The following is a 19202-nucleotide window of genomic DNA, read 5'->3' on the forward strand; positions in this document are numbered from 1 at the left end:
CACCTCACTAATCAGCTGATCATTTGTCATTTGATTTTAGATGCCAAAATTAATGATGCCCTTCCTTTTTTGTTAGTTGTTTTTTTGTTGGTTTTTTTTTTTTTTGTACTTTTTTTTCATTAAATCAAAAACAGAATACATGAGAAATCAGAATATTAATCTGCAATTTCCTCGCTTCTGCACATGTAACTAATCCCACAGTGCTGGAAAATAGATTTAATTGGTTGAAACCTTAGGTCTGTTGGGACTCCCACAGCTTAATGGCTAGAAGATCCAACTTCAGATGTTAACGTTCCAAGACATTAAATCCTGATATTTTCAATTTCTCATTCTTAGTTATTCCACATTCACCACAAATGTCACTGGTCAAATTTCAGCCCGTCTTACTCCATTTCCCTTTTGTCTGAAAGCTACTACCTCACTGAGTACTGCAACATCTAATTTTATACCCTCTGACTATTCTTAGATACTCTAATCCTCCAAAAAGTCACACAGTACTCCCTATTTTGCCAGACAGTGCCTCTGCTTCAGCAGCTTCTTACTACTCAACAATACTGTTTCCAAATTTTCCTTTTACTTACCTTAAGGAACTGCAATATCTAATTCTTTAATCCCTTTTTTTTTTTTTTGCAGTTATGCCCCAACTTCCCATTTAAGTCAAACCTCCCTGTCAGTTTCTCCTTTCATAACTGTTTTTAAGAATCTTGTACTTAACTATTTTTCATTTATACATACTCCTCTGTCTAGCTGACTAATTCCATGCTAAATTCCCTGTGAGAACACCATCTTTCATCTTGTAATAATTCTTCTTTTTATCCTACTAAACAGCCTTTCTCTTTCTGGAAGCAGGGTCCTCTGCAGAGCAGTCAGTATATGTGCCCCTTTTTCCTGCAGTTGTTTGGTTTTTGGTTTTTTGCTATGACACTGCTCCTGCGGTTCCTGTAATAGTCATGTGCTGCTGTATTTCAGCCCTGTTAATATTTTTAAGGCTTTGGTACTGAGATCCAGATGTTTTGATTGGAGTTGTTTTAAGAAAAACAAAGTACTGTTCCATTTAGGCTGTGCAAAGCACCCTCTATGACAAGGAGTTGAAAGTTTACATCATATAGGGAAAGAAGGTGCTTCGGGGGGTTACTAGGGGCACCACCTTTTTGGAAGTATTTACCTGGAAAGTACATATTTAAATGAAAAGTGTCTAAAAGAGAAGTTTTCTAAACAGACTGCTTTTAACGTATCTAATTGGTCCTGTCCATTCTGAGAAACAGAGCTTTGATGTACCTTCTCTCAACTGGATTTAGCAAGCTAATTGAACCAAACTCTTCAATCTTCCAAAAAGCAGATCCTCCATTCTCCAGATACATCAAGCTTCTCAACATCTGCTCTTCTGCTCTCAGGTGATCCTCCTTGACCACAGATAGCAAGCTCAATCTTTCCAAAGAGATCTCACTAGTATGTGTTCAGCTACAAATCTTCCCCACTGAAGGTATTTCATGGTTCAATTTTATTTAGATTCCTAATAATTTTGTGAGTGATCAGCATACCCATAATGAGTCCTAAGTCACTTGCTTCTAGTTAATGAGCTGTCAGTATGTCAAGCACCATGGTTGCTTGATTCTGTTTTTCTAGGGCTTGTCTAATTGACTTTTTTAATTTTTTTTTTTTTTTACATTGCAGAACATTCCTTAGAGTCTTCTGTTACTTTAAGTTTGGTACCAGCTGTAGGAGACAAATGACCTCCAAAAAGCTTTTACAAAACAACTTTCAGAAATGGTCTCTGTCATGCCAGGCAGGAGAGAAAAGGCTGCGGCAGCTGGAATAATAGGAGTTTCTGGGCTTAGGGTCAGATTTTTGGAAAGCACTTTCCACTTTCTGACAGGGAAGTTACTGAAATGGGTCTTGAAAACAGCATCTCAATCTATGTTTAAGTGTTTGCAATGGTAGCCTTAACTCAAGTACTTTGGAAGTGTCTCAAGGAAACACATTGTGCCCGGGCTGTACCATGACAGGAAACCTGCCACAGCCAGGTCACTTTACACAGGAATATTCACTGTGTTTTTAAACAAAGAGTTAAGAGAAATTTTGACACTAAATGATTTAGCCTCTCAAATTTTGACCAAGATTGTACCAACCATGTCAGCAGGAGTTTTACTAGGAATTCAAGGAATAGGAAGAATGTTCTTTTCCTCAGCATCCCTTCCATGTAGTCCACTGAAGAGTAGAGGTGTACACAGCATTAGAGGATGAAGTAAGCTACTAGGGTTACAAACATTTTATTTCACCCTTCTGCCTTTCTACACTAATGCTGTCACCTCCTAAAAGCCTCGTACCATCACCTCAAAGAGACAGCAGCTGACACATCCCTTTAAAGTGAAAGGAAAAAGAGATTTTGTGATACCATAAAACTGGGGATGATAAAATAACAGTAAGTACAGCAAGATATTTGCTGCTCATCTTCCACTTCTGTCTCTTCTTCTTGTTATTGGACACTCATAGAAATGGAGAAGTAATGCAGCTTTTCTCGTACACCCAAAGTGTTTCACTTTGGTGATCCAAAGAACACCGAAATTTACAGGAAAGCTCTGCACTGGTAACGTTTTCTCTGTCTTGCCTGAACACAGGATAGATTGCCTACATGATAATTAATACATAGAAAAATCATGGATAAACTGCTGAACTATTTTACTGCACAGAGACCTAGAAGGAAGGAGAATCACACAGGTTCTGACAAATCAACTATGAGGCAAAAAAAACCCCAAATCCAGCAATTAAAACAAAAGTCGTGGTAGACAAGCTAAGCTAGAGAATCAAGTCTGCACCATGAAAAAAATAAAGACCTTGAAAGACTCCCTTCGCCACCTGCAGCAAAAGCAGACCATAGCAGGCAACACTGCTGACTAGGGGAAAATGTTGTTATTCTATCATTTAGGGGTAAATGGTTTGCTCAATAAGCTGAACTAAAAGCCCATTAAAAATGGCAACAGAGAGAAAGAAACGATACTATAATAGTCCACTAACACACAGATTCAAAATGCAAAGCAGTTCAAAATTTGTCAATTACTCTACCTAAGAATCAAACCAGGTAAGGTAGTGACACCACTAAGAAAGCAAAGTTTGATTTTTTTTTTCTTTTTTTAATTATGCTGTTGTCTAATAATGAATAAGTTAGGTTTGATTCATTTAATTCATTCCTCCTAAGCACATTTACAACAGTACTGGAATGAGATTTTAAAAAATTACTATTTCATCAAAGGTTTTTAATACCCATCTATGATTTAATTTGATCACCAAATTTGATCTATAATGATATTAATAGATAGAAAAATCCATAGTAGAGTCCATTATTGTTGAACTTTATCATCTTTTGAAAGTACAATGGTAAAATTATCTATTAATTAGATTAATTTCAAGGAAGTGTAAATCATCCTGACCTGTGATACTTGCTTGCAAAGCTATTGTAAGAGAATAATTAATAGGCAATAGTCCAGGCATATTATTCTGAGCAGATGCGAACCTTGAACTTCCAGCCACTAGACTTAAATTCTAACTAGGAATACATCATCTTATGGAAACTCCAACACCCTGGAGGGCTGCAAGAAGGAGGAGAAGAAAAAAAGATCGAAGTAGATTGCTGTTGTTATATATAGCCTGTATTATTGCTTAACATGACCACAAGCTAGAAGTGGATATAAGTAAAAACTACTGAATTTTAAAAGTTCAAGGTGAGAAGGACTGTGCCACTCAAATAATGGAGCCTCGTTTAAAGAACATATCTCACAAGTAATTTAATTTGTCACCTATTCTGCTGGAAAACTGTACGGCCTTGGGCAAGTATTTAACCCTAAGCAGCAGCTAGCAGAAAAAGCACACAGTAAGGAAGACAAATACAAAACTTAAGCATGGATTTACTATTTTTCCTCACCCTTCCATCATGACAAATCAATTTCTACAGATTCTGGATTAGATCTCTTCCAAACATGCATCTGATTCCTGGGTACTAGGTTTAAAATTTTAATTTTAAGGTCTTTATGGCACAATAGCATCCACCAAACAATGAATGGGAAGTAATCAATACTAGAATCTTTTATTCACATGTAAATCTTCAACAGAAATTAGCCTCTGTGTTTTCTGATGAACTATATGTCACACGGAACTGTGTAATAAAATAAATGGTAAAATGTTTTCCGTGTTGATGGATGGAGCTCTTATCTGTAAAACCTCTTCAGAATATACTGAGAGACTACCAAAACGTCATTTCAAAAAAAATGAAGAGAGGACAGAATAGTTTCCCACGCACACAGACTCCCAGAACACCCTGTAAGCAGGGTTAGATGGGAAGTGCTGTTCTGCTGTACGTGTTGACTCCTGTGTTTTATAACATCTGAGCTTTTAACACAGACATTGTGCAGAACAAAAGCAGATCACTGAACTGAAAAATCTAAAACCATGCTTCCCAAGGCTTCAGGAAAGAGCAAACTGACTAGATGTACATTTATAATATTGTGACTAAACAAGGAAAGGCTGGAACAAAGGAAAAGAACATTCTTCCCATTCCTTGAATTCCTAGTAAAACTCCTATGTAGCACACATTGAGTAATACAACATGATAAACACTGCCTTAGCTATAATTTTATGACATTTTACAGCACCAAGCCAGAACACTTTTTCTTGGGGAAATACTGTGTGTTTCTAATGGACTATTTAGCAGATGCTAAATGTGCTGAATTCAAATGAAAAGTCTGCACCAGAGGGTCAGAGGAAGAAGGACCTCACAGCTTGGACCCTTGATCCCTTGTAATAAGTATTTGGTGCAGCAGTCAGTAACGCCTGCAGTTCTTTTATAACAAAGTTTCAAGAATAAATTCCACCAATAACACTTTCTGCTATCTCTCTGGGAAATCTAGTGAATTGAAATTGATTTTCTTTTTTTATTAGCAAGGCTATTAAGCATGAGGCACCCAGAGATGAATGGAGAGCAAGCAACATAAAGAGACAAAAGTGCCTGAAAATGCCTTTTATTTGTTGCACAGTTTCTTTTTGAGAAGAAATCACAGAATCACAGAGTATGTCGAGGTGGAAGGGACCCAGAAAGATCATTAAGTCCAACTCCTGGCCCTTCACAGGACCATCCCCAAGAGTCACACCATGTGCCTGAGAGTACCATCCAAACGCTTCTTGAGCTCTGTCAGGCTGGTCCTATGACCACTGCCCTGGGGAGTTGTTCCAGTGCCCAACCTCCCTCTGGGTGAGGAACCTTTTTGTAACATCCAGCCTAAACCTCCCCTGACACAACTTCAGGCCATTCCCTCAAGACCTGTCACTGGTCACCACAGAGAAGAGATCAATGTCTGCTTCTCCTCTTCCCCTCACAAGAAAGCTGTAACTGCACTGAGGTCTCCTCCAGGCTGAACAGACCAAGTGACCTCAGCTGCTCCTCATACAGCTCCCCCCTCAAGGCCCTTCAACATCCTTGTTACCCTCCTTTGAACACTCTACAATAGTTTAATGTCTTTCTTATATTGTGGTACCCAAAACTGCCCCCAGCACTGGAGGTGAGGCTGCCGCAGCGCAGAGCAGAGCAGGACAATCCCCTCTCTTGCCCAGCTGGCAATGCTGTGCCTGATGCACCTCAGGGCATTCTTGGCCCTCCTGGCTGCCAGGGCACTGACGACTCCCATCCAACTTGCCATTAGCCAGGACCCCCAGGTCCCTTTCCATGGCACTGCTCTCCAGCCTCTCATTCCCCAGTCTGTCCATACATCCAGGGTTGCCCCATCCCAGGTGCAGAATCCAGGACCTTCCTTTGTTAAACTTCATATGGTCAGTGATTGCCCAGTCCTCTAATTTGTTAAAAGGTCTCTCTGCAGGGCCTCCCTGCCATCAAGGGAGCCAACAGCTCCTCCTAAGTTTTGTATCATCTGCAAACTTGCTCAGCATTCCTTCCAATCCTGTGCCCAAGTCATTTGTGATGCTAGCTACAGGGGTGCAAGATCAGTCTCTGTCCAGGCTCCACTAGCAGCCCAGAGTGACTCCAGGAGCCTCCAGGAGCCTTCTTGTGTGCAGGAATCTGCAGGTGTAGCAAGCAACCACCACAGGAATCTGATCCTAAATTTGTCAAAATAACAAGAAAATTTCTCTTAACTTCTGAGAGACATTTGAGCTCACTAGAGACTGTTCCAGTAAAAGTCACATATTGCCGATAGCCCACTTCTACTGCTCAGTATAAAGAAATTTGAAACTGGGGCTTGCAGATGAGGTTAAGAAACTCATTATCCATACCTCTCCCTTTCCATCCTTTTCTTTTAAACTCAAGTCCTCATTGCTTTTTCTTTGATTTTTCTCCTGCTTTGATCATCCAGAGCTGACCATACGGGTTTGTTCCCTAGGTCATTTTTCAACAGAAGCCTAAGTGGTAGGAGAGCTGGAAAACAGACCTAAAAGGCGTAGGATAGCAGCACACTGCTGCTGTAAAACAACTGGCCCTTATTCTGATCTTGTATCTTCCTGGTGCACTGTTTTCAAGGCTTGTCTTTTATAGATAGCGTGATAAAAATATTGTAGGCATAATGTTCCATTTTCTGGGAGTAGAACTGTTTAGTTCATGGTGACAAAGAGAACAAAGGAGGATACCCCCCCCCCGGCCCCCAACACATGCAGTTTACAACGCATTTATGGTCCTGTGAGAGTGGAATGAATTCCTACAAGCAGAATTAATACGATACCTTATTCTTTTAACATCTGAAGGAGGCAGAAGTAAAGGAAAAAGGAAACTTAAAGTGTCTTTTATTTCAAATAAAAGGAGGATATTTAAACAGGAGAGTCTCAGGGGAAAGATTTCATATCACTACAAACAGTGCATTTGTCCAGAATATAATGGCAATGATAACATTACTAACGGAAGTAAGACATCCTCACAGTTTCTTGTGGATTGTAAATTAAAGAAACAAGTACCAGAGCTGAGATACCCCTGTATGCATGTGCACGTGAGTTGCCCACATATACTGCTCACCCTCTGCAATTACTTAATTGTAATGTCAGATCAAAGATAAGAGTACAGATGGATGATTTCTCATCTGCATCTGGCTGTGGATGTTCTGTTTGTCATTGGGTCTCGGTGAGAGCACGAAGCAGCAATACACTCATTAGTCCCTGGAGGTTTCTGCAGTTTATGATCAAACGGAGATGAGTTTTCCATCTTCCCACTGCTTGTGTATCATTTAGCACTACAAGATGTTCCATGAATAATGGAAATAATAAAATTATGTCCTCTAAGACACTCTCCCCAAGCCAGAGACCACACACTGCAGTTATTAACAAATTATATATGCATTGATTAACTGGCAGATGCTGCCAAGCAGAGTATGTAGAGTGTGTATTACAGCTCTGCTTTGCCTGCCTTTCCTCAGCCTGGGAGCTTGCTCTGGATCCTCATCTTCTAAGGGTCAGTAATGTTCACAAAACTTAGAGGAATGTGAATAAGCTCTGAGACAGTCAGGAAATGCAGAAGTTATTTGGAGAAGAGGACTGAACAGACAGATAAACAGGCACATAAGCACGGCTGTATAAACTTCAATAGTGACTACTATTCTTCCAGTTATTTCCTTGTGGGTTTGCACAGCACAATTTTAAAACACTTGATAAGTAAACACTGAACTGCTTTTAAAGTACAGATTTCTCTTATTTACCTACAAACTTGAGGATAACAAAGAACATCCTAGCTCTATCATAGCTCTACCTGTTCTTCCCAGGCATTTATGAGCATTTCTTGACAGTCTTCATTTCACAGGAACAGTAAGACAGGCTCCAACTTAAGAGTGTCAAATTTTTTTTGTAGCACTTCAGTACAATGTAACAGCAAAGACCCTTAGGGACTTATTTAATAAAGTAGGCTGAAATACTCTAATTCTGGATCCCACTGGCTTTAGCAAATTCTGTAACAAAACCAGGACCATGTAGGGATTCACAGTTGTAACTTTATGGAGCAGCATGGCCAGCAGAACATTTTAAAGCAACTAAGAGAGATTTAATCCTTCCAAACAAAAAAGAATTTTTTCTTGAACTGTTGCCAAAAATGAGTGCACATTACACAATTTTAATTCCATTTGTTGGAAGCATATAAGCATTAAGTAATTCACTGTTAGATGAAAACTAAGAACTACAGGCAGTAAATATCTTTAATATAAGAACTCACTACTGAAAACATGCTAATATTGGGGGTTTGGGGTAGTGGGGGGCCTTTGTTACTGGTTTTGGACAGAACAGTTTTCTTGTTATAATTTGAATGCAACTTACCTGTCTGCTATCCCTTCTTACTGCCCATAGTAAATTACGTGTGCACTTGCAAATTTTGACAAAATGATAAAGAGTGCTAGGCTGGTCTTTTATCTCAGAGTTAATTAAATTCCCAAGAGAAAAAACTAGCAGCACCCACACTTGAGGTCAGATAGCCACAACTCAGCTATTCAACATTCTACTTGACATTTTGCTGGCTGGCCAGCACATGCACACAGCTCCAGACTTGACAGGTCATTTGCCATCTTGCATGTCCAGAGTGCAGAAAGAGAGAGCAGGGGAGAAGGAGAGTATAAAGAGGATAAGGGGCACATGAGATCACCACACATGGAGAAAAACTTGCTTACTCAAATATCAGAAGTGTTGTAAAGAAATTCTAAAATTTTTTCAGCAGCACCTCAGACATGACCAGCTAAAGTCAGAAGAATCCTGAGTGCCATTATACACATTTACCTCAAATTCACTTCAGAAGATGCTTTAATGCAACCAAGCTGGAAAACGCAAACATTTGTTAAACTACGTATGACAACAGTTCCACAACCCCACTGCACTGACAGAGCCTCTCTCACACACACACCAGCTAATCTGATGTATTCACATCAATGGAACTATTTCTGCTTTTCATCACTGAAAAAAATTCAGTTCAAGATTAAGAAAAAAGTAAGTTTTTAAAATCCCATTAACCAATGAGAGGCTGAAAGATGCATATACTACAGCTACAGTAAGTCACAGATCTTTATTGGACTGTGTTATTTTTTAAACCAGTGGTAAAATTACAAACTGATAAGGAGACAAAAATATATATTGTCAGACAATCATGCTATATTGACATGTTACTAGAGATGGAGAGCAAAATACACTCCATGAGGTTTGGGTACACAGGAGGCTTATACAAAACTCCAGGGTTGGGGTGAAGATGAACAAAACAAACAAAACCCACAAAAAAACCCAACCACAACAACAAAGTTCTGGAGTTTGGGGATGTACAATGCATGTGGATAGAACTACACAGCTTCTATTCCCAGGGATGCGATTAAATACATGCTCAAGGCAGCAGTGTGATTAGAATGAATTGGTGCAACGAAATGTTCTGAGAATGGAAGCTGATCCAGTTCAAACAAGTGAGAAATGAGGATGCTACAATGTCGAATATTTAATTAACGAAAGAAAAACAGAGAAGATTCACTAGAGACAACTGTTCTGTATTCCCAGACATTGGCTAGCTGGCTTGAGAAACACTTCCATTACTAAGCTCAATTTTAAGAAAGGAAAAGATATGGAGGCGTGCAAGAATCTAATATTGTTCAATTAACATTTTGGTATAAGATTTTAACGACAGCATCTTGAAAAAGCCCATTTAAGGGAAAAATGTCTGCTCCTGATTGGTTTGGCATGTTCCAGAAATGCTGTCTGTTTATACCTCAGCCCAGAAGATTGAGACAGCTGTCTTAAAGGATTACAACCTACAGACTTACATTTCTGATTTGTACAACTGCGGGAGGGCATTGCAGAGTGAAAGCATTTTGTGAGGGTATTGTACAGAATGTGCATCTCAAGTGTTTTACACATATGAATTCAGCAAACCTGCCTTCCTGGACAGCAGAAAATCAAGCACCCAAGCATCTTAAAAAGAAATACAGGAGAATAACACATTATATAATTTTTCTCTATTTTTTCCTGTGAACACACTCTTCTGATAGTGCAGAGTGCAGAGGTCTGTTTGATAAAGCAATTTGATTGATAACAACTGTGCCATTCCTCTGAAGAATCCACATGAGTATCACAGATGGTGAGATAACTTGCTGTAATTTTCTCAGCAAAGAACACTGAATCAAGCTTTCAGCTGACATAGCAGTCAATAATTTCCAACAAAAATCACTAAAGGAGATTTTTTTTTTCTAAGCAGAGAAGGAATTCTGTACTTGCACCTCTCAAATTTCGATTATCCTAGCATCCATGTCTCTGCTGTGATGCTGGAATGTGTTCTACAATCAGAATGTTGAATATTTCTGCCCCAGTAATTCTGAGTGCACATGTAGGTAAATGTCAGACTTTGACAGTGATAAAGAAGTGAAAATATGGGAAAGCAAAAGGGAGGAAAAACAGGCATAACTAAAGCTGAACTACAACTGACTGAGCGGAGATGCCTGGAATTCTATAGCACTGAGGGTCTGGTCAAGTAATCACTTTGTACTATCCTCACATTATGCTGTACTAGCAGGGTCATGCAGTGTCCTTGTGTTCTGCTACTTGGAGCCTAACCAGAACAACTGGACTCAATTAAATTTAGAGTTGATTCGTGGAGTGAGGCATCTAAATCTACACATAAGCCAACCACATTTAACATGCTGAAGTACTAGATACATTGAGGGGGGAAATAAAATACAGCATTTCTATGATCCAAGCTACTCAACTGCAGTTATCCCTTAATGTTTTAAAGAGTTTTTATCAAATACACTGACCACAGGATGGAAAAGCACAGAGTAGACTCTCAATTTGCAGGTGCACCATGGACTATGAGGATGTACAGAAGTGTCCTGTAATATCTAACTGGAAACACTGACAGTAACGGGCCTTCAAAACATGCACCACACTGGATCTCAGACAGCCTTCTGCAAACTGAATAAATAAGCCTTCTGCTTTAAAAAGAGTTTATTCCTATTTCTCTAATAAGCAGCCCTCCCTTTTTCATCCATAATATCCAACATAAGTCAAAGTTGTATCAAGACAAGTTTCTATTTCCAGTGACTCTCCTGTCAAGAGGTAAAACCACTACCTAGTCACTGGCTCAAGAATTAGCACACCTGGATTCTAACATTTCCATGGACTTGGGCACCTACTGCAGTGATGGAACATGACACTAACTTGCACAGATAGTCCAGGTTTGTTACTTGGGAGGCACATAAAAAAAATAACTTGGTCCTTACAACTCAAATGCTGTAGTAACCTTGCTCCCATGAATCTTACAGTTTTTCTGAATAGCACAGAACTTGAAGGCACCAGAGTCTGCCAGCCAGTCTTTGTCTGGCAGGTGTACCCTCCATTCCCTCTTCAGGTTTCCCACATGCTCCCTCTTCACACAGAACCCTAAAAGCATTTCCATTGGAAGCATTCTTAGAACGTGCACAAAACCAGCTGCAAACCTTCTTCCCATTGTGTCTACGATCTGTCTGAAAAGCCTGCTTTGATTCCAACTCTCACACCTTTCATGTTACTGGCACTTAGTTCCATTCTCAGTGGCTTGCCTTCAGAGAGTTCTTTCCCTTGGGAAGAAATGCCACAGGTACATTGATCGGCCCATGCTGTGTACAGCAATTTCACAGCAGACTACATTGCTTGAACTCCATGGTACAATTTCCATTGTTTTGCAACAGCTCCAAGGCTCTCAAAGTGGTCTCATCATCATCACAATTACTTGTTTAAAAGGCTGTTCTGCTCTTCAAGTGCTGTCACTCAGTTCACCTGCCCTGGATGGAATAGCATCCTTGTTCCAAGTCTAGACCATATTCTGGTTCTTGAAAAACAAACAATGCTTCAACTCAAATATAGAGCTTCAACTAAACCGCCAAGGCATCTTTTTACCCCTTGCTGCTTTTGATTGTAGCTGATAAAATGCCAGCTACATATCTTTCCCAGTAATACAGCCTGGGAATTTGGTTCTGCATTGACCTGTTCAAAATAGTTTCTGCTATGACTAACTCTTGCCAAGAATCCTCTGATTCAAATTAAGAGCTTTCTAACTATTCCCCATGCAAATCTCACTTTCAATTTTATGAATAAAATTTAAAAATTGTCTTCTTTGTATAAGGAATTGTCAATCTGTAATTTTAAAATCCTTAGAAATTCTATTCCCAAGAGTGGGAATAGTCCATCTTCCACAGAAACCGGCATTTAATTTCCTTTCTGCTTTCCTGCAGTTTTATTTCAGACACTTTTCTCATAACACTGCTTCTGAATTGTCTGGATTTTACTTGTTACTTCAGCATTCTCATGCAAAATACACATTTTTAAACTCTAACAGTACCCAGTCTCCTCAGCTTCTACCACTGAAAAAGAATACTCAGTCTTTTTAATTCTATAAAATAAATAGTTTCAAACAGTGTTTTGCTGTGAAGTGCCTAGAATTTGTCCCTTGGCTTTTCTGCCATTATCATTCTTCAGAGAGAACAGAAATCCTTCTCTGACCAAATTAAAGCTATTAGTCCTTTTGTAGCCATAGCACTTGCCAGACTGAATCTTCCATGGCAGTTGAAGACAGCTGTAACCTGTTAATTGACTACCTGTTCAAGCATTGCCCATCCCAAACAAAATGCTCTGGTACACTTGCAGCTTGCCTCTTTAAGGCCTGCACAGAAGCACAAGGCTTCCCCAGAGGCCTGCCCAGAAGAAAAAAGACCTTACATCTCCTGAGGAGGGCACTGGCAAGGCTGGCACACCAGGGAAGGGATGTCTGCCTTCTACATTCCCATGGCTGCCTGTCTCCTGATGCAATGATCCACTCTCTTACAGTGTTTTCTAAATCCTAGCCAACAGTTTTATCCCTACAGATACAGAGTGAAGAGATTCTGAAGAAACATACTTATTAAAAAGTCAGAAACTGTGCTACCAAAGCCTCTGTGTTTGAGTGGGGGAACATCACCCATCATGCAAGCCCAAGCGTTTCCCAGGTTACTCATTAGGAACACAAAATAATTCTATTTCATGTTTCTACACAGACACTCCAGACTTTGAGCCCAGTTCTTGTTGCTAACAACAATGGCTGACAGATAGATGGAGGTTATAGTGACTCCATTATAAAGGAAACCCGAAAGAATACAGAGTTAAAGGTTTCACAGCTCACCAACTCCGTCACTGCTTGATGTTTCAGCTTTTAAATTCTTGTCTTTGCATGTTCCTCTTAATGCTTTTAATGTGAGTTTCTAGCTGGACTGTATATTAAAGCAGCTGTGTCATTCACTGAATAAAAAAATCTAACAAAAGAGTTCCCTCTTTAAAACAATTAAAAATAAATGCAACAGATGTGTAGTTCTACCCTTGGCTATTAATTTCAAATCCCACAGGACTTTCACTATTTTATTATCATTTACGTGATAACTCAGGTGTCTTGGGGTGACTTTATGATGTTGTATCCCATATTGCTGTTCTATGCCCAGAAACTGATTTTGTGCCTTTCTATGCCTTTAAACTATGCCTTTTCCTCCAAATTTGCCCAAACCAGCACATCAGGGTAGAAATTGTTGAGTGAAATGCAGAGATTCACTTGGGACCTGATCCTGTTGGGTTCCATACTCGTACATTTTCAATTTGCCTTCAAGTTGAATATTCATTTTTAAACCACACCAAAGTGTACATATGGCTCATGATAAAATTCTCAAGAGGAGGCCACTGGTTTCAGGAACAACAACAGCAGAAAAAATAAGAACAGAGTAGTGTGAAAAGAAATCTCAGCAAGACTCTGCCTGATTGAAGTCTCTTCTGCATTCAATATTTGAATTTTCTGCATTATTTATTGCCACCATCAAGACTTTAATCCTTAAGGCATCATTCTGCATGCAGTTTCCTTATAAGCACATGAAACCCCAAGTAGCTTAATTCCAGTACAGTTATATAAATTATTAACATCATCTCCAAATACGATGAATTTCATCTGAGAAATTGTCTGAGATCCAGAACTTCAGTGGGGAGACCAAATTTCCTATATTCAAGCTTTTGCAAGAGCTCTGTGAAACAATCTTTCTCTTGAAGGCTATACTGCAGAGAAGGACCATTTTGTAAACTGCTAGCAGGACCAAGGAAATATCTCCCAACCCAAACATTCACCTATAAGAATCCTATTCCAACCTACATTTCTAAATTTTTCTCTCCAGCTGACTAAATATTCTAAACACCCTACCACTGCAACCCCCATCCCTTTCCTCCAAACCCCAAGCAGATTAATCTACAATTTGGCCAAATGTAAGGTACCTTGAGGTAACCTACTACTTTGAGTGCATCAGACATGATAACTTAGGACATGGCAAAGCTCACAAGAGAAAAATTCTGCAAGCACCACTTCTATTATTCATTCCCTACTGTCACCCTGAGTGCTCTCAGAAGAGTTCTCCAAATGTCACCTTCCTACTAACTTTCACATATCTACATACATGTGAGCTAGAAATACTGCTTCAAGTATATCCCAGTGTAAGTGTTCTGTTTCCACAGACACAGAAAATGCATTAGTTTCTTCTAAAAATATATATATATATATAGAAAAGAAGGAAAACAAAAATCCCCAACAAAAACCAAACCAAGCAAAAACCCAAAAGTTGTGTCCACAGAGCTGGTACCTTCTTCTATGTTATCCTCAAAACTAAAAGTAGACAGGATGAAGTATTATTTTTAACATCACTAGAACTCGCAAGAACTTCCTCCAAGAATCACTGAAGTTCACAGGAAGGCATGGGTTGACTTATTTCTGCAGCAGTGCTGACCTTACATTTAGTCCACAAGTTTCTGCTTAGTTTTCCGGTATTAGTGATTCAGTTGCTATTTCTGGTATTTCCATCCAAATATCTGACAAATAGCAACGCTTTCTGCAAATATCTATATTCTGGTACACGAGGAAATATTTATATTCTTTATTCATTAATTAATTCTTTAATACTTTTTATTTCTACTTGAGAAGTTTTAGCCATCTAACTGAGAAAAAGAAATGAGATAAAATTAGCAGATTTCAAGTGGAATACTACACATCAAGCAAGGGACTGTTTGGCTAAACTCCTGGTAAGTATCACCTGATAAATCAGCACAGACCAGAACTCACTGTTTGCCCAGAACGGGAAGAAAAAGCTTTGTATTTTGTACAAGTGAAAGAAAGCAACCACAAGATTGAAGTATCTCATGATACTATCCTCAGATGTCTTAAGAGGAAAGAAAGAAAGCATTGCAAGATTCAAGAATGAAAATGCTGATAACATCTCAACTAAACCTGTTTTAGGATCTGACCCAAAACTCAGTGAACAAAGGACACAATGAGCTTCCACAGGGCATGAAGCTGTTGCTCTCACAGGCAGCTGCTGCTGTTGGTCAGCAAGGAGTGGTTGTGAAGCAGCCAGTACATATCTAGGACATGCACTGCCAATATGTGTATTTTTTATTGTATATACTCTTTTGGACACAAGAAGTTTTAATAATTCCAACATTACAAGCATTCTAAATGGACTTCTGGGTTTCCTGAGCTAGCCTATTAAATCAGTGGTCTTTCTTTCAATCCTAGTTTCCTTGAAGTCAGTGAGTTTATTCTGCCTGAGTAAAATGGATCACATCCTGCACTGATTTCTTTTCATCTTTGTCTTCAAAGAAAAGCTTAGATTCTATCTGGCAAGGTAGAAAATGCTTCCCAGAACCAAAACCTTTATGAACATTTTGAATTCTGTTCCATTCCGGTTTTAGTGATATGTGTGTGTTTATATCATGGTCTGTATTTTGAAATGAGGGAAACTAAGGCAATGCAGCTAGGTCAAGGAACCTGCATAAGGGTGGATGACTAAGCACACCAGGTTCAACACACACACACCACAAGATCCATTACAGTTTATTTGTTTAATATTGTTTTTCAGCACAGCCTTAGCTACCAAACAGATTTGTAAAAGTAATGCAAAGCCCTCTGATTTCTATTGCATAGTTTCTTATGTTAAAAAAAAAAAGCCAAACACCTTTTTCCTTAGAGCATAAAAGAAATGTGTTTCTTAGAGTCTGCTTTTATTAGAAATCAGGAGTAACATCAACTTTTCTACAAATTACCTTTGGAGGACACATCTGGTTAGCTTAATTCTTCAAAGATTGCCTTGCTCTGTCTCCTTGGCTCTTTCTTCCTTTGTCATACATTGGCTCGTTTTATGTCTGACAGTTCTTTTATTACCAGATTTCATTTTGAATCCGATTTCCCCCCTGTCTCATTACTTCTGTCTTGCTCTCTGTTTGTTCTCTATTTCTTTTTCCTGTCTGACAATTCTCTTATTAGTGGATTTGGTTTTGCCTTTATTTCATGCTTTCTGCTTTTATTCTCTTGTGTCTTATTTTTGCTTTTTTACTTATTTTTCTCCTGTCAAGGCCTCCTTTTCTTTCTGCCTATTCTCTCAAAAGGTATATGCTTAGCTTTTGTTTAAGGTTACCAGATTTCAGCATGTTGTGGGAGTTAGTTTATTGTTAGGTGCTGCCATGCAGAAGGAACCAGGTTTAAATCAGTTCCTTCGGTCTATGAGCAGCCACTAATTTACGTATTTATACCGCCATATTTATATACCAGTAAGCTCTGCTTCTCAGCTACTAAAACATGCCCTAGACTCAAACCTTCTGGTTTAAGAGCAAGGACACTGCTTTTAAGTTCATTACTTTCTCCCAGCATTCTCCATAAGCCATTAGGTTCCCTCCAGTTAGTACAGAGAGGAGGTGACACAAGCCATGCCTTCCCTCTGCTCCTTGCAGGCTGTCCACTGCAGCATGCTCACTACAGTAAATCCTCTCCTGATGCATGTTAACAGGCACAATCAGTGTTACCTGCAGTTCCCCGTGTCTCAGCTCCTCCCCAGGGACACAGCTGTGTGTGCACACCAGGCAGGCTTGCTGTGAGACATTGCAGAGGGAAAAGGAGAGCTTTTGTGTTCTTTGTTGGGGCTAGGGTGGAAATACTGTTATCGATGAGCTCCATCCAGCTGGTCTCCTAATCCTTTAAAGGGCTCCCTGTACTACCAGGATTCCATGTATTCTAGAGACTAGCAAGCACCCACTGGAAACAGCCCTAAGTGAAAGCCAGGGGACCTCAGTTATTTGCCACTTGCATCACTCATCTATTCCAGGTGCCAGAACCTGAGACCAGACCAAGAAAGCACTGCTGGGACAGGGGTATGATCTGAAAGGAGATGTTTGGCCTATACTGATACTTCAATAGGATGTTTATTTTTATAGGAATAAAAAACACAATTGGGTGATCTTGCTGCCACTGACTACAAGGAGGAGGAGAATATTGTCTCACTGCCCCTTCAGATTGTTGTTCAGGTGTTTTTGACATTAAAAGGGAGATCTTGCAGTCATAAATTTTCTCCACCATGCTTATGGATGGAGAATTCTGCTTCCAAAGGCACCAGCAAAAGGAGCTTTACAAGATTTCTGGGTGAGAGCTCAAACTGATTTATTATTTGTCAAGAGACACATTAAATAAACTTAGTCTTTTCTGCTGTCATCAGCTGTCTGAAAGACAAGCTGTAAGAATTAGAGTTTCCTTTAATGCCACAGCACTTAGGCTAGAAAAAGCACAGTTGAAGCATCTTATATTTGGAAGGAAGGTGTGATGTCAGGGATGAATATTGCTTGCTGGGGCTGTCTGTTCCCTCAGCAGGGAATTAGTTCCTGTGCAGTGTTTTCTGTGTATGTTTCCACTGGAGGTGAACAAAGTTGTAAATTGCCTTTGGTAAATTACAATTTGGTGAATTACAAGGAGGATGAAGTGTCATGTCCTTCTCACAATCTGTAACGAGGATCTCTATAAAGTGATTCAGCATTCCTTTAAAGGTCATTATTGCCCAGGTGCAAGAAGCAACCTTCTATTAGTTACTTTCAGAACACAGCCTCTCTATTGCCACTGCAGAAATTCTCATGTTTGCTTTTTGTCACAGAACTTTCTCATAGTTTCTGGTTCTTTAGTCTTAAAAATCAAAATCAGTACTCTATACAAACAGCAGTGCAGATTACCAAAGCAATGATTTCTGCTTAAGCTTCTGAAAACTAAAGTAAATGGTGTGCCATGCACTGTGGGCTAGGCATGCTGGAACCCTGATCAATTTACTACTGAAAGCTAAGAAATCAAAAGGAGATGATGCATACAATTATATGGGGCAGTGCAACATAAAATGTAAAGTCATGCAGCCATGCAGAATTATTCACTGTATTTAAATCCTGTGGACATACTAAAAACTGCAGCTGTGTGAACCAGATACCAACTTGCTATGCACAAACTCTGTGCTCTTAGACCAGTATCAGATTCTCAGATTCATCAAACTAATGATGAAAGAGAAAGAAAATAAAGAAATTACTCAGAAATGCACTGATATGCTGATGGTGGGGCAGGCTTTTTTTTTTTTCTTTAAACAGATGCATCTGCACGAACTTCTCCAGACTAAATGGTGTTAATCACATTACCACAGTAAGTCCCACAGCAAAGATGATTCATCTGCTCTGCTGATAAGGAAGGCCATCTCCGTTCCTGCAAACCATGCCCCTCTCCACATCACTTAGTTTCCTATCCTGTGATGTAAATAGAAGTGGGACTAGACTGCACGCCCTTGACACACAAGTCCCACTAACATTTCAATAACAGTTCCCCACTATACATAAAAGCCCTTTATTAGCTGTCTTTGAGTGCTGCTGAACCTGACACAGCACTAAACTGTGGCAAACAGGCTGGGATTAGAAATTTCAAAACCATTTAGAGGCCTTAAAGATGCAGTATCGTAATCTGCCTTTGGGAATGATCTACCCTCAGAGCAAAAGCTACCACGTTAGCAACACACTCCAATTCCCACAGGCTCTCCTGCAGCCTCGTTATAGCTACCATAAGCCCTGTTTCAGCATTCTCCACTGTTTATGCTGGATTTAGTCACAAAAAGCACCTCATGCACCCTTCCCAGAGCAGCTAGAATCAGGTATTTGTAGACAAATGCTGCTTTTAAACTAAATCTATATGACTGAGCTTTATTTTTTTCCCAGCATCTCAAAAATTGGACCACTCAAAGGGCAAATAATAAATTTCCTAAAGTAAACCTGCACACCATAGAAACTGGGGACTGATCTGTGTTCCAATGCAAGACAAACGCTGTAGACCAGCCCACAGCTCTGCTGTACCTGTTAGTCTCGTTTTCCAAACAGACTGGCAAGTT

The 19202-nt window shown here is 39.5% G+C and overlaps 1 protein-coding gene across 8 annotated transcripts in view; it reads right to left on the reverse strand.

The window, feature by feature from the left end:
• ST6GALNAC3 (ST6 N-acetylgalactosaminide alpha-2,6-sialyltransferase 3) overlaps positions 1–19202 on the reverse strand; it is a 220182-nt gene that overhangs the window by 127224 nt on the left and 73756 nt on the right. The window lies entirely within an intron of this gene.

The sequence above is a fragment of the Aphelocoma coerulescens genome, chromosome 8 (assembly GCF_041296385.1).
Source record: "Aphelocoma coerulescens isolate FSJ_1873_10779 chromosome 8, UR_Acoe_1.0, whole genome shotgun sequence".
Classification (NCBI taxonomy): Eukaryota; Metazoa; Chordata; class Aves; order Passeriformes; family Corvidae; genus Aphelocoma; species Aphelocoma coerulescens.